Here is a 16,653-nt window from a genome sequence, read left to right on the forward strand (position 1 = left end):
TAAGTCTTTTGATAATGGCTACATTTTTGGGATTAAAATATGAGATAAAATATGAAATTTGCCATTTTAATGCATCATTTGGTGTCATTAAGTGTATTCCTACGGCTATGCAACCACAGCCATCGCGCATCACTAGAATGCTTTCATTCATCCAGTGAAGCTCCCTGCCACGGCCTTCTTTTCAGAAAGCCTAGAAACATGTATTCTACTTTCTGTCTCTAGGATTTGATTCCTCCAGATCTCTCACAAGGAATCACACAGTACATGGTCTTGTAAGGAGAATCTGATCAGTCTGTCAGAATCGGACACCCGTGAACAGAACCAGGAATTAAGTCTTAAGAGTATATTTTACTCAGAGCAGTCAGTGCTCTGGAGAAGACAGTGGATTCATATCCTAGAGATCTAATTTCATCTCATGTCCAGCCAGCAGGCTCTATAGGGAGAAGCATAGGGAAGGAACAGAGGCAGTCATCAGTCATTCTGTTGCTCCATCTTGCCCCTCTGATCATGTGGTCAGCCACATTTTTGAGACTTGTGATCTGTTTGCCTCTCTTCCTTAGTACTAACTTCCTTAGTTACCCCTTAGTACTAACTTCCTTAGTACTCTTCCCACATCCACTAGATGTCAGGGCTCAGACAATCCTTGAAACCACCAGTCAAGCTAGGTTCTACTGGCATCAACCTTGTACTCCTCCAGGGTCATCTGGGCTCGGGGAAGGGTTAACTCACAACAGATGATTAACAGGTGTGTTTGCTCATCTACCTGTTTGCAGATTCTTTTCTGCAGTGCAGAGTGCAAGCGTGTACGTGTGTCAGCTTATTTCACATAGTACAATGTCTTCAAGGCTCATCCATGTTGTAGCATATACCAACATTTCCTTTTTTTTTTTTTTAAGCCAGCTATTACATGTGTTAGCTTTCTCATTTTCTATTGACAATTGGTTATGGTCTCCATTTGGTTATTATAAGCAACATGTGTTAACATAATGCACATGTGTCTATTTGAGTCCAAAGGATAGTTTTCTAGACACGTGTCAGAAGCAGAATTTCTGAATCATCTGGTAACTCTATTTAAATTTTTAGTTATAGGTAATTTTAATTTACTGTGGTTTTCCTATTTATGATGTATAAACAGACAATATTTTTTAAATCTATAATGTGAATATAGTTTGCATAGTAAGTGGACAATGGTCCTGTGACCCCCCCCCCCCCACACACACACACAATCTCTCAGATTCTGGGAACCTGCAATGTTTACAGTGGAGCTGATATGTGTCCCATGGAATTATTTTATGACCATCTGGTTACTTGTCTCTTTCCTTCTGCTGCCTCATGAGTCACAGCAAGTACCCCTGATGTGCTGTGTAGCAATAGGGCTTGTCTCTTTGATAGTCTGCCTCTCTTTTCTCCCCTTCACCCTTAGTGCAAAGGCATTGACCTCCTTCAGCTCTGGAGCAGGTTCCTGCTATTAACCCCTCAACAGTGTGGTCTGGTCTTCCTTTTCCCAGGCAGAACATAAAATGGGAAGGACAGAGTTCAGCTGAAAAGCCTAGCCGAACAAGCCAACATGCAAATTAGAACAAGAGTCCTGGGACTTTCCTAAGACAAACAGAGGATTTGGAAGAACAATATTTAGCAGAACTCAAAGCTCTCCCTCCTAGATTAAGAAAACAACTTGGAGCAGATAACTTAAAATATTTTTAAAACTTGTTTTGATTTTAATCTAAAAGAGACCTTACCTTATCACAGTTCCAGACAAGGTGCTTAAAGATGGAATTTGAGAGATGCAGTGTAGATGGACAAACATAAGGTAGGTGTTCTATCTACCCTTGTCTGGTCCATCCTTGGTAGGTCTCTTCTATTCCCCACCCCTACTCTTGGTTGCTTCCAGCTCCCCATCTGAGTCGTTTCCGGTTGAGTTGCTGTTGTCCAAGCGGCCTCGGGATTCCACCGAGTCCTCTTGCTTCCCTTAGGAAATTGTTCCATAGACATGTGCCCTTTGGCAAAAGTGAGTCAAGGCTCTAGGCAATTGTCAGACCTTCCTCTTTTACAGGCCAAGCTCTCCAAGGGGTTATACCACAAAGCTCAGACGCAAACGGAAGTGACCAGGCTCTGAACCCTGGCCAAGGGTGGGCCGAGACCAGAAATGGAGCTGTAGGAAAGAAGCCACAGAGCCTGGACATACACTGTTTCCAGAGGAGTCATCTTGGCCTTAAGTCCCAGATGGCCAGGTTTGACTCTGGGTCAAGGAGCTCTCATCCAATACATAGACCACTCACTCTCTTACCCGAGCTGACAGCTGGGGTTGGTAAACATTCCAGATCAAAGACCTAAACCTTGTTTAGGTTAATTAACTGTCTGATTTTCTTTTCAAATTAAAAATAAGTGTTATTAAATGCTCATGTTTTGCATGTGATGTGTAAGGAAGTGTGTGCGCCATGTTGTACATGCAAGTGAGGACAACCTTGAGGCAATTCTTTCCTACCTTTATGTGGGACCGAGGCACTGAACTCAAGCCCCCAGGTTTGTGCTCTGAGTTACTTTACTCACTGACCCACATTGCAGGTCTAAGAGTGGTTTGGTTGGTTGGTTTTTTTTTTTGTTGTTTTTTTTTTGGTTTTTTTTTTTTTTTTTTTTTTTTTTTTGGTTTTTCAAGACAGGGTTTCTCTGTGTAGCCCTGGCTGTCCTGGAACTCACTCTGTAGACCAGGCTGGCCTCGAACTCAGAAATCCCACCTGCTTTTGCCTCCCAAGCGCTGGGATTAAAGGCGTGCACCACCACTACCTGGCCAAGAGTGATTTTCAAACTGTTAAAATTGTTAATGGGAATGGAGTTTCATTCTTGAAGAATGGCATTATTTTAGAGGGGGATGGTACCAACACTCCCACAGACTTAAGAACGCTGTAGACTCTACTAGCCATGACCAGCCCATGGCCTGTGGGTTACACCCAGCCAAGGACAGCTTTGAATGTGGACCAACACAAGATCACAGACTTGTTTATACTCTCTCTGTGTGTCTCTGTGTCTCTCTCCTCTGTCTCTCCCACTCTCCCTCCTTCTCCCCATGTGTGCACGTGTCTGTAGCGTGCATGTTTGCATTGGTGTGAGCACACCTGTGTGGGTTGCACATACATATGGGTGTTGATGTTGGAAAACATTCTTGATCGTTCCTCCTACCTTATTCAGTGAGGAAGTGTCTCTCTGTCAAACCTAGAGCTCATGGAGATGGGTAGTGCTGCTGTCCCTCCCTCCTGAGACTAGAATTACAGGCACCATACCCACTTGACAATTATGTAGGCTCTGGACAACTGAAATTCAGTCCTCACAAGTGCATAGCAAGTACATAACTACTGAGCAACCTCCCCAGACACATTATTTTTTAAACTAACTTGATTGCATTGCTCTTGAATGTGAATTTTATAGACAGTAACATCATTTCCTATGAATGTCAACAGGTAAGGCAAGCTTGGACCTATGTCATAGACTAAGAATTACTTTTACTTTTAAAATAGTTGACAAAAATATTATTTTTATGTGTGTTACAGCTCTGAGGAGAAAGGCTTCCCCAAAGGAAGTGTTACAGCTCTGAAGGAAAAGCTATCCTGGCAGTTGGAGCCAAAGAATACTACAAAGGCACACCATTCACACAGACGCAAGAGATTTATTAAGAAAGAAACAAGAGGCTATCTTAGGCAAGACACAGCAGGGAACTGAGCAGGAGGCAGGCTTTACGTAGGGGTTCTTGGGGGGGGGGGGTCAAAGTTTTCTAGGGTGGAGATTTCCAGGGTGGTGGTGGAGTCTATAAGATTTCAAGCCAGGTCCAGGGATTGGTAGGATTTGGAGCTCAGGGGTTGGTGGGTCTTTATAGGATTTCAAACCCAGAAGTGGGTTCAGAACTTTGATCCTACAATATACAATTCAGTTCCCAACAGACATAAAGTTTTGGTAGAAACCTCGCGCCCCTGGACTCTCACCTTGTTATATAAGAGCTGAGCAGTTGCCCCAGAGACTGTGTATTTGTAAGACCACAGTGTTTGCTTTCTAGTCTTGTGTTAAATGCTGATTGGTTCCTGTGCAAAACTCTTACACAAATCCCAGAAATTAGAGGATAGGATAAAGAGGAAGAGAGAGCCAAACCACAACCAACACGTCTGAAATGGAGCGTGTCGCATACATGTCAGGAACAAGCCTGTGTATCACAAGGGACTCTATGGTTGTAATGATGGGACAAGCTGGCACCTAGTTCCAGAGAACCTGTAAGATAGCTTCTCAGAGAGGGAGAGGGAGAGACAGAGACAGAGACAGAGACACACACACACACACACACACACACAGAGAGAGAGAGAGAGAGAGAGAGAGAGAGAGAGAGAGAGAGAGAGAGAGAGAACGTGTGAGTATAGCCATGTGTGAGACATGGTACACATGTGGACATCAGATGGCTAATTTGAGGAGTCAGTTCTTTTCTCTCGACTTGTTGATGCAGGGTCTCTTGTTTCCATGAGGTTGTAATTAGGCTAGCTGTTTCACAGGCTTCCACATGATTTACTTGTCTTGGCCTCTTATCCTGTTGCAGGAATCTTGGGATTACAGATACATACTGCTGCATTTGACTTTTTGGGTGCTGGGACACTAATGCATGTCATTGAGCTTGCACAGCAAGTACTGTCACCCACTGACACATCTCATGGCTCCCAGACCAGTCATCACTCTTCTCCTATTCTGAAAAGGAAAAGAAGATCCAAGTCCAGCTCAAAGACTTGCCCAATGGGGGTTTGGTTACTTGTTCAAGACAAATTGTTACATAAACAAGCATGGCCAGGATGCTATGCGCCTTTTTTATATTACTGACTCAGGCTCCATTCTGAACCATGCTGACAATTCAAGACCAAAGGCATCTTCAACATCTTATTGTTGTCTTGCGGAAGAATCGGTTTCAGGGTCAGAGATGGGCTCAGGGAGTGGAGCAACAGGCAACTTGGAGGAAGACTTTGTGTGCAGCGTTTGATGAGCAGAGCTAGAAAAGGCTGGTATGGAAAGCCACTGATGCTTTAACAAAGTGCAGAGGGAGATGTGTCATTGTCAGAAGGTCTCTGGGTGATGGGATTCTGCCAGAAGAATCATGGGTCAAGAGTCAGGTGAGAGGAGGTAAGCACTGAACGCATTAGTTAAGAGCATGGATTCTGAAGTCAGAGCATGATGTTCAAATCTTGGCTCAGTCATTTATTGGCCAATTACTTGGCCAATTAGTTAAGATGAAGTTCCCTTTTCACATCCATACACACTAATCGGTAAGATGGTGGTTGCTATCACACTAAGATGCTGTGAGGGTTGAAATTGTAGCTGGTGCCAAGTGATCAATGCTGCTACTGGAAATACATTACAAGAAACTGTCATGTCCAAAAATTCAACAGCAACATTTCTTTCCTTTTAAATTTTATGTGTCTTGACTACATGTATGTCTGTGTATCATATGCATACCTGGTACCCATAGAAAAGAAGAGGTTTTTAGATCCCCTGGAACTGGAATTATAGGTGGTTGTAGACAGTTGTGTAGTTGCTGGGAATCAAACCTGGGTCCTCTACAAGAGCAATAAGTACTCTTTAGTTGCTAAACTATCTCTCCATCTCCTCCGGTTGTAATCCTCCATTTCAAAACTATCTGAGGGCAGGAAATAAAGGAGATAAAATAAACAGAGCTCATAAGCACTCAGGCAGATGGTGACCATCTAGTTAGTATGTGAGCCTTTCCCAAGACCTGTGACATGATGCGTACTTCAGTACAACTGTTTCCTCAGACTGGGTTGTTGATTTTCTCTCTACAGTTCAACAGGGCTGGGTAAAGAGGAAACAGTGCCAGATGCCAAAATAACAATGTGTTACACAGAATGGCTGGTAAGCATTTGGGAAGCAGAGAACAACGCATCAGTTTGTTTTTCTATTTCTGACTAATGTTTTACAAAACCATTAATCAAGAAACCCTAGGCTGAAAAACATCAGCAATGAGTTCCCAGACACCAGCTCCTGTCATGCTTGCCCTTCCTGATGGTTCCAGAAGTTCTAGACTAGTTGGCTTAACAGCTTAGCTACTGGGAGAGGTAATTCACAAGGGGCAGCCCTTCTTGGCTGCTTTCCAGACACAAGGACTTGTTCAGACCAGCATAGCACAGGTCAGCTGGGAGGAGGGGTGAAGATTCCCCAAATTCACTTTAATCCACTTCTTCTACTGGGTTAAGACTTTGGTTAAACAAAGTAAAGTTGACACTGCCAGTCTCCTTCGGGGAATCTTTTTGTGAAAAATACTCAGGGCTCTTTGAAAGTGAGGTTAGCATCAACCCTGTGTAGGAATCCAGTGTGTGGGAGCACAGAGCAAAAATAAATCACCAAACATGGGTGTCTTCAGCAAAAGAGCTCTCTGGAGGGTTAGGTCACTGGGGCTATAGCATCATTAGCTGAGGCTTTGACCCTTGGATGCTAAGCTACTGAAGGGTCAAAAACAAAGAATGTCAGAGATAGGTGGTCTGCATAGTGGCCAAGTGACTCTTAGCAGATAAGGAAAGTGGTAGCTGTACTGATATTAGAGTCTGATGGGGCCTTAAGAAAGGTTCTGGTGCCATCAGATAATTGCACTCTCTTGTTGGGAACATAAAGGGTTTGAGAGATACAAACTGGTCTGATTTGCATTAAAAAAGATTTCAAAAGTGTGTGTGTGTGTGTGTGTGTGTGTGTGTGTGTGTGTGTGTGATAACGCAGGTGTCCATGAAAGCCAAAAGAGGCCATCAAGTGCTCTGGGGCTGGAGTCAGAGCCGGCCTGCTGACATGGGTTCTCTATAAGAGCACTTATTGCTCTCAACTGCTGAGCCATCTCTCCCGCCTCTTGATTTGCATTTTCAAGTAGACAGCTTGCAAGGCAAAGTGTGGAGGGTGAGTGAGAGATGAGAAACCGCACACGGAGTGTGTCCCTCCCTCTAAAACCTGGTGGTCTATCTGGGAAAAACTCCCTGTCAGAGTGCTGTTTACTTATTTGGCGGGAAGCTGGGTGGGAAGCTAAGAGGTCCTTGGTACCGCAGTGTGGCACGGTAGAGCATGTGTGCTGGGAGTTCTCACCTTTCTGGCTGATGAGAGGGAAGCCAGGTACTGTGTATTTGTGCAGCACCTCCAACGTATTAGCAATTCCTCACATCCTCTTTTAAGTTGGCAGCGGAGTAGAAACTGCTTCTGCAGTGAAGCCCGCTACTCACAGTCAAGTCTTGCACTTGTGGGTGTGGGAGGTAAGAGGATGAGCTTTGAAAACCAACATTGCCAGAAGGAAGAGGAGATAGGAAAAAAAAAAAAAACGTGAGGGTTCTCAGGTATTTGTGATGCTTCCCACCGGAATCAGATCCCCAGATCATTAGAGCAGCATTTTCTTATCCAACTTTACATGTGAGACAGTGGTTCAGGCAACACATCAGGGGCTCTTGTTCGAGCTTGTCACTGTATACATACTGTTCCCTCCTACTCAGCCCATAGTAAGGGAAATCTGAGGACAGAAACCCATGGAATGGGATGGATTTATTATGTTTTAGACTGAGTCTCTTGTAGAGACTTATGTGCCTGAACGCTTGGTCCCCAGCCGATGCTGTTGGTCTGGGAGGCTATAGAACCACTTGTACATGAGTCATAAGGGTGGGACTTGAGTTCTACAGCCCAGGTACCAGCTTCAGCCAGAGCTGTTTTAAACCCGTTCTCACCATGTCAGCAACTGAACAGGCCTGTTGTAACCGCAGGGACCCCGTCTTCCCTGCCATGATGGGCTAGATCCCCTGAATTGTGAGCCAGAATAAATATGTCCTCTTAAATTGTTTCTTGGAAATTCACAAAATATAAAAAGTGACTACCACAGTCTTCCTCAGTACCCCAGGATGGCCTGGAGCCATGCACCTCCATCAGCAGTTTTGGATAATCATGGTGGCCACTAAAATGATGCACTGTCCTCATTCTAAGCAATGAAGCTAAGGTGAGGGAAACTAAGCAATGTCTCCCCAAAAATATCCATACCCGAATCCCTGAACTCTGTGACTATGCTACCTTAAATAGCAAAACAGGACTTTCATGGGCGGTTGTTCTGAGTGTGGTAAGATGGGGGCAAGAAGAGCAATATCGGTGGCTAAAGATGAAGTGACTGAGGCTGAACTCATTTAAGAAAGGGTTTGCACATCAAGGAATAAAGAAAAACTGCAAATTGTATGTTTACAAATATATGTAACAGTTAAAAAGAGGCCATGAATTTGAGAGGGAGGTAGGAGTTGGGGACATAAAAGGGTTGGAGTTAGAAAAGGGAAGCAGGAGAGGTTGTAATTATATGTTAATTAAAATTTTTGTTTGTTTTTGAGACAGGGTTTCTGTGTGTGTCCTGGAACTTGCTCTATAGACCAGGCTGGCCTTGAACTCAGTATCTGTCTCCCTCTGCCTCCCAAGTGCTGGGATTAAAGGCATGTTCCACTACTCCTTGGTTTAATTAATTTTTTATTAGAAAAAAGAAAGCTGAAAAGGGCCAGGACAAAGCCATATGTGGTGATATACACCTAGACTAGTGCTCAGGAGACAGAGACAAGAAGATCTGAAGTCGGAGGCTAGCCTCAAGTAGGAGGTGGAAGAAGGAGGAGGAGGAGGAAGAGAAGAAGGAAGAGGAAGAGGAGGAAAGAAAAAAAGGAATTATTAAAGAAAATAAAAGCACAGAATAGATTCTTCTAGGAGCTTCCTAGTGGGTCACCCTTGTTGTCTAGACTGGCTTCAGATTTCTGACCTCTTGAACTGTAAGAGAAAGCTTTCATTTTTAAAGTTAAAACACCTGAAAAATTCTTTTAACTTTTAAGAAAGACTGGGTCTCATAAATACTTGGCTGCATCTTATGTTTTAAAACCCTCTTGTCTCAGTTCCCGAAAGATGTCAACTGGGAAGTTCACACTCAGTCATTTTCAATGTGCAAACGGCAGCACATGGAGGACACCACATCCAGACAGCCTTGGATGCTGTCACGGCACCTGGATGCTGGTGGAGCATGGCATGCTGCATCACATGCCCTTTCATTAGGTAAGTAGTATCTTCTAAAATCACAGGAAAATATAATATAAAAGTCAAGAGCAACATTGTCAGCTATCATCAGGATTACGTATTGTGCACTGTAAGTAACTGCAAGTACTCTACTCCCTCTGTGTATTTGTGTATGTGGTGTGTATGTCCCCTCACCCATGCATATACACAAAGAGGACAGAGTGAACATTACGCATCTCCCTCTGTTACTCTTCCAGGGTCTTTCACTGAACCTGGATATTGCTGTTTCAGCTAAGCTGGCTGGCCCACAATCTTCCAGGATCTGACTGCTTTCATCCCAAGTGTTGGGGTTATAGACACACTGCCACATCCAGCTTTTTACGTGGGTACTGGGGATCTGAACTCAGGTCCTCAGAATTGCATAGCAAATCTCCTTTTCACCGAAACCTCTCAAGTCCTATACTTTCATACAAATGTCACTGCGGCCAGTTCACACAAACTTCTTCACGAACATGAGTAAGCATGTTGTGATGGTTACGCCACTAGACGATAGAGATAGTCTCTACTAAAAATCTTATAGAATCCTCATTGTGCACATGTGTGTCTCTACTCCTGCAGACACATAACAGAAAGGTCTATTCAGCCCCAGCTAGGGAACTGAGGACAGATCAAAGTCAACTTAGTGCCATAGTATTTTGTTGTTACATAAAGGAGTAGAGACTATACAAGCACATTTGCATCACTAAAAGCCCTACCCAGCAAGAGTGAAGATTCATTAAAAATGGTACCTTGGGGCTCTCTGCAGAATTTGCCATCAGCTTGATGAATCCAGGAGTCTCTTTTACACAGCTGTGCTTATCTGAGTCTGCACAGCAGTGCTTACTACCTTATAACCTTGGGTAGGGAGAGGTCTTGTATCTGCCATATTTTCATGGAGTACTAAGACTTGTGAGCTCCCCAAATCTCAGTGAGCTTCCTCCTAGGATGGAATTCCAAGAGGGAGCTGATATATAACAAGATGGTTCATTGTTGGCCGATTGCTCAGCCACAAATCATATCACCCCATGTCCCTGAAAGCTTAGGGTACAACCTGGAAGAGGCGGTGGGCATCTTACAAGAGTCACAGGTCAGGGAAAACCAGACCTAAACACTGGCCTCTGGACACAAACTCATAACAGCCGTGGCTGCCTGCACAAGACCCGTGCAGGATGCACAAGATCAAGCAAGTCAACATTCCAGCATGGAGGGGGACTCATGAGTGACCCTCCCCCAGCTGAGGAGATACTGAAAACTGATTTCTGAGAGAGGAAAAGCCAGTTTTCTTTAAGTGTGTGGCCCCTCTTAGGTGGGCCTAGGAGGAGTTAGGAGAAAAAATTGGGAAAGTAAATAAGATTTAAAAATATTTATGCATAAATACAATTCTCAAATATTTAATAAAAATACATTTTTTCCACATCCGAGAACTTTTATTGGACACAGCTGGGAGCCAGCTCTGAGGAGCAATAGCATTCTACCCTCCACTCTGGCTGTTCAGGGCTGGGGGGAGGGTGGCTCCATCCAAGGAGTCTCAGCAACAGGAACCCCACAAGACAGCAGTCTACTAATGATTACTGTATAGTTGGGAGGCAGGTCTGCTCCACAGACGCATGAATAGGTCAGATCTTTTATAAATAAACATCTAGTGAAGAGAAAAATGACAACTCTAATTCATTTTTATACACAAGGAGCACTCTAGGGCAATGGGCAGAGTAACCAGAGGCTGACATCGTCACTGGTCAGGAGCCTGAGTGGGAGATGAGTGGGCCCAGATGTCCACAGCACAGAGCAGTAGGAGCAAGGAGGGGGCAACAGACAATGGGCACTAAGACACTGCACATTTACAATACCAACTACTGAGGGGCAGCTGCCCGTGCATGTGTCAGGCTGTTCGTTGTGGAATGAGGAGGGTTGATCTTTACATTCTATCCTGTGACTGGTGGTGAAAAAACAACTACTTTGTGGAGAGGATTAGGGTCCCGATGAGACCGATGAGACCGTAGAGACCAAGCACCTCGCCAAAGAGGAGAATCAGGATCATGCCCTCGAACAGTCGAGGCTGCTGGGCAGTGACCTGAACACCAGCATCTCCGACAATGCTAATGGCAAAGCCAGGCCACTCAGCCCCACATTCAGGCCAGCGCTCAGTTGAAGAAAACTCCCGCAGAGGGTGATGCCATCAATCAGGGAGTTAGCGATAAGTACTGCCACCACCAGGCTGAAGATGGCGATGATCCCAGCGGCTGGGACTATGGACTTCAGGATCAGCTCTGGCCTTGGCTGTGCCATGGGCGGCTCCCATGGCACTGAAGACTATGGCGGATGAGGTGCCCACAACACCAAAAACCAAAGAATATTCGGGGTTGTTCTTGATGTGAGCCATGTCTGCAAGCTCAGCAGGCGGCGGTGGGCTAGGACCATGGGAGAGCAAGCGAGCAGCAAGCAAAGGCGGTGTATGCGAAGGTGACCATAAAAATACATTTTAAAAGTACCCCCTCTATATTAATGTGATATATATATATATATATATACATATGTATACTGTCTATATTTACATATATATGTATTTAAACCTATCTTCTGTATATGAGAGAAAAATGTGCACTTCTTGTCTGAAACTGGCTCACTTTAACACCAACTTCAGTCCTATTTCCCTCCAGATGACATGATCTTGTTCTTTTCTGCTGAATAAAACTATGCATGCCTCATTTTCTCTACTTATTTAATGAGCAGTTTGGCAGCATACACAATATATACAATATCCTGTTTATTGTGAGTCATGCAATAGCACACATGTATGTGCAAGTACAGCAGAATCAGCAGGGATCATGTGAATCGTGTAACAACCCTCATGTACGTATGAGTGTGGCACGGCAACTTAGCAGGCTCAGCAGGGATCAAGAGCTGGTTCTTCCTCAAGGGAAAGAGAGTGTTTTCTTCAGAAGTCCAGCTCAAAGTCTCAGTTATTCCTTTAGGAGCAGAATTCCCAAGTCAGGGCTCTCAGCGGCCACTTTCTCTGTGGTGTAGACTTAGGTGGAAGCTGGCAACTCTGACTAGCTCAGGCTTCTCCCAGTCAAGGTGTGAAGGTCGTTCTTAGCCTGTTTATCGAGATGTATGGGATGGAAGTGGTTCCTTGTGTTCTCGTGTGCGGGGTCTGACACTTGGTCTTCAGATTCGAGAAGGTGTTGGCTGGGTGAAGCTTTCGTCTCTTTTTCTTCTGTGTGGTGTACTTATGTCTATGTGTGTTCATGTGTGAGGGCACACTTATGTATGCAAATGTACACACTTGTGTGTGGAGGCCAAAGTCTGATGACAGCTGTTCTCCTTGATTGCTTTTACCTTGTATGTGGAGGCAAGATCTCTTGTCGAACCTGGACCTCACTAACACGGCAAGGCTATCTATCTAAAGAGCTTGCTTTACAGATCTTTTCTCCGATTCCCAAGGGCTGGAATTACAGACTGGCCACTGAGATCTCCCTGCATTCATATGAGCTCTGGAGAGCAGATCTCTGGTCTTCACACTTAAGTAACAAGCACTTTATCCATTGAGCCATCTTCCCAGCCTTCAGCTTTGTTCTTTTGCTAAGGCTTTTGGGAAAGAAAAGAAAACCCCTTTGACCTAGGATTCTTTTCTCATCTGAGAACATGGTCTCAGCTGTTGCAGAGATTCATGCCAGCTCCTGCCTTCTGTGGTCTTGCAAAATCCTGTCCACTTCCTCTTTTCCAGGACCCTGCCTTCCTTGCCAACAAATCCTGGGGTCCTGGGCTGGGCGACTACATGTACTCAATTCCCAGTACTAAAGGCATTTCCTGGAACGTGGGGCTTCTGCTGCGAACAGTGGAAAGTCCCAGGTAAACAAAGACAGGCTGCTCCTCCCAGCTCTTGGAAAAACAGGTTTCTTTGAGTTCAAAGTCTTGTCCACATCTTCAGTATTAAAATAGAACAGAAACAGTAATTTTTTTTTTTAAAAAAGGAATGCATTTTGTCTATAGCATTTGTGAATGTATGAGAGTGTGTGCATGTATGTGCCCATATGTTGTGTATTTGGTGTATGTACTTAAGAATGTGGATGTGTGCATATGTGTATGGAGGCCAGAGGTCAATACTGGGTGTCTTTCAAGCTCTTGCCATCTTGATTTTCCGAGACAGGATCGCTCACTGAACCTGAAGCTCAATGATTCTAAGGCTGACTGACCAATGAGCTTCAGGATCTGCCTGTATCCATTCCTTCTTTCATAGTACTGGGATTATAAGCAAGTGCCACCATGCTATGCTTGCACATGGGTAGGAGGAGCTAAGGTGGGAGGAATAAAGAGAGGAAGAGGAGGAGGAAGGAGAGGAAGAGGAGCTAAGGGAGAGACGGAGAATGAGAGAGGGAGATATGGAGGCTGATGTTCGATTGTCTGTAGCAGTCAAAGGTAGTTGGTATATCTAGGTTGGGTACTGGGTTACACCTCTGATTGTAAGGGCATCTTGTTATTGATCATTACCAAATATATAAACCTCTGATTAATCTTTAAGTATTAGAGTCTCATTTTTCTACTGGGCCTGCATGGTTGGCTGGGTGGTCTGGGCAATGCCCAGCCTTGCAGAGACAGCGTGGAAGATTGGCAGAGCCACTCCTACGCTGGTGTCTCATGGGTGACAGGGCTGGTGTTTCTGGCTGGCCATTTCTAGCTGTGGCACACACGTGGCCTCTGGCCACATGGTTGAGCTAGGCAGAGCCACCACAGCTTAGATAGTTGGATTGACCAGTGGCTTTTTTTTTTTTTAATAATTACTACAACAGTACATACAACATGTTACTGACTGAACTATCTTCCCAGAGAGGCCTGGGGCCACACTCATCTCTGCCTCCCCAGTGCTGTGATTTCAAGCATATGCCATTGTGCCAAGCTTTTTTTTTTTTTTTTTAAAATTGGGTTCTAAAGTAGAACATATGTTCTGTCTTTAAGAAAAACAATTTACTATCTCTCCATCCCAAACTGTGTCCTTAGCACTTAAAATTTGATAGAATCATTTCGATGCAAGTATTTCCAAGTTCTTATTCTCTGTGTTGCTTTGGTTTGACACTTGTTTTGGGGACACTGCCTGAGCTTGGCTTCTTCAGAAGTAGAGTCCACTCAAAATGTGTGTGAAAGTGGCTTGTGAGGGGAGAGTTCATGAGACAAAGTGGAAGGAGTGTGGTGCTCCCATCTGTCAGTACCTCCACCCTTTACTTCCACAGAAGATAAAAACAAAACAAACAAACAAACAACAGCAGAGGAGACTAGGGGCAGCTGACAGCAACCCCACATTTGAGTGTGTGGAGGTAGAGAACACCTCACTTCATCAAGGGCCTGAAATCTGGAGACTGAGCAAGGCTATAGCGTCAAGTTCCCACAGAGGGAAATGATCTCAACCCTACAGGGAAACTCTGGAGAAAGCATGAGCTACATGTGCTGCACCACAGAAGTCAGTGTTGGTGCCTCAGCTCCCATGAGTCACTGACAAGAAGCTGATTGACAGTATGTAATGTTCTGGGTACACCAGTTTGTGCTTTGGCAAAGCAGGGCCTTGCAATGTGAGGATGGTGCTTTGACCTGGCTTGAAAGAAAACACAAAGATGGTGGTCATGGAAGTGTCCCAAGGGGCCGACTTGTTCTTCCTAAGAGGACAACAGTAGCTGACAGGGTCTCTACTGACTTCTCTGGTTTGCTTAGCCAGGCTGCATGTTCTCAACTCTATGCTCCTAACTGCCTCATTTCTGTCTGTCACCACACTGAGGGCAGACAGTCACAGATCCATCTATGAGCCATCTTTGGGCTCAGATTGCAATGAGGACCAGCATTTCTATCTTGGTCACAGCCACATCTTCTGCCTCTTCCAGTTCTTCATCTTCAGGCCATCTGCCTGGGGACTTACCTTCATTCCATGAGCTGGCTCCAGGACCCCGTAGCTGCTTCCTGGGAGACAGGAAGCACCTCTTTCCCTATGCTTTTCAATTCTTGTCTTTTCTTCACCCAGACTCTTTATTGACATGGAGGACTCAGTTTAGATGAAATGCCACCCCCTGCCCCTTCGCTTGCCCTTACCTTCCATCTGTAATCAACACACGCAAAAGGAAGAATGCTTATCTGGATGGATCTCCAGTAAAACTAAGGGGCAAAGCTCCTGGACCTCCAGCTGAGATGCTTGTTTCCTGAGTCTTTCTGGTCCTACCCTTATCTTCACTTTGCAGCCTGCTTTTGATTTCAACCCGTTTCTGCTACAACCAAATGCATTCATATGTCCACCTCATCTCTCAGCTTGAAACAGCAATAAAAACACAAGATGCTGGCTTATAGCCAGCATAGGGCTGGGGCAGCTGAGACATACCTGAAAACTTTGAGTTTGCCAGCAGTCAATATGGGCTCACTCAAGACATGGCCATGAAGGAACGGTGGGGGACCCAAAGAGCAGTGAGTTTTTTACCACTTAAAGGTCAGGAGTTTAGTACCATGGACTCTGAATTATGATGAACATAAACTCCAAAGTCCAGAGGCAGCTTTCACCAAGAGTAATTTTCCTTCCAGGGGAGTTGGTAGCAACCTGGCTTGGACAGGTTTCTCCCTGATTCCTTACCTAAAGATAGAGTCTGTGGGTCTCCAGTGGACTGCTCCTCACTCAGCCATGGAAGGTCGACGGACATATAATGACTCAGTTTTAGTACCCACTTAGTTCCTGGAGTCCTGTTTCCCAGATGAACAGACAGCTTTGTGGGATTTTCTATAGGAATTCCTTAAACCACACCTTGAGAACACCTGAGTGATCTCTATAGTTTCCTTTAACCCCTGTGTGACATCATCACTTAGGTCACTGATGACATGGCTCAGGTCTGTGGACCCAGCTTAAGTACAAACATGGCAGCAAGAGAACCATGGCGATCATTTAAGGATGTAGAGATTTCATGAGAAAATTGAATAGACACTTCTGCCCTTAAGGAGCCTCGGAAGAAGAAATTGCTCACATGCTGAACGATCATGATGGTGAAATGTGTTCTTTGCTCATAAGCATCAAACCACTTAATTTTCCCACATATGTATCTGACTTTTAGTTAAAATGTGGGAGGAATCAGCGGCTTGGAGGATGGACCCAGAGGCAGGCATTTTAATCTAGTGTCCTGCTGGGTGGCTGCACCTGTGGCACACTTAAAGAGTCTTGGGGTTTGAGATGGGAAGGCTTTAAATGTTCCCTGAAAGAACTGAGCTCAGAAGCTGGGAGAGACCATTGTGATAAGACCCAGTGGTTAAGTCATGCTGATCACCTCACAGGCACCTTTGCCATTCCCGAATACAGCCCTCTTTGTTGTTGTTGTTTAATGGGTATCTTATTCCTAGGCTTTTAGCACATTCTTTTTTTTTTTTTTTTTTTAATTGAAGGTCCCTTACTGGTCCTGCTTCCATGATTGGCCAAGATCAAGGGAAGGGGAGGGCACCCAGCTGGTGCAGGGAGGGTCAGTCCACATTTCATTTACAGACAGAACTAAACAGACAAGCACAGAGTCACTATTGTGGTTAGAAGTTGGCAGCATGGGATGGGGAGGAATGAGGAGTAGGGGTGTC

At 44.8% G+C, this 16,653-nt stretch overlaps 1 pseudogene; it reads right to left on the reverse strand.

The window, feature by feature from the left end:
• Nucleotides 1-11,023: 11,023 nt before the first annotated feature.
• LOC117713901 (V-type proton ATPase 16 kDa proteolipid subunit c pseudogene) lies at nt 11,024-11,452 on the reverse strand (annotated as a pseudogene).
• Between the last annotated feature and the right edge of the window lie 5,201 nt (nt 11,453-16,653).

This window comes from Arvicanthis niloticus, chromosome 1 (genome assembly GCF_011762505.2).
Source record: "Arvicanthis niloticus isolate mArvNil1 chromosome 1, mArvNil1.pat.X, whole genome shotgun sequence".
Lineage (NCBI taxonomy): Eukaryota > Metazoa > Chordata > Mammalia > Rodentia > Muridae > Arvicanthis > Arvicanthis niloticus.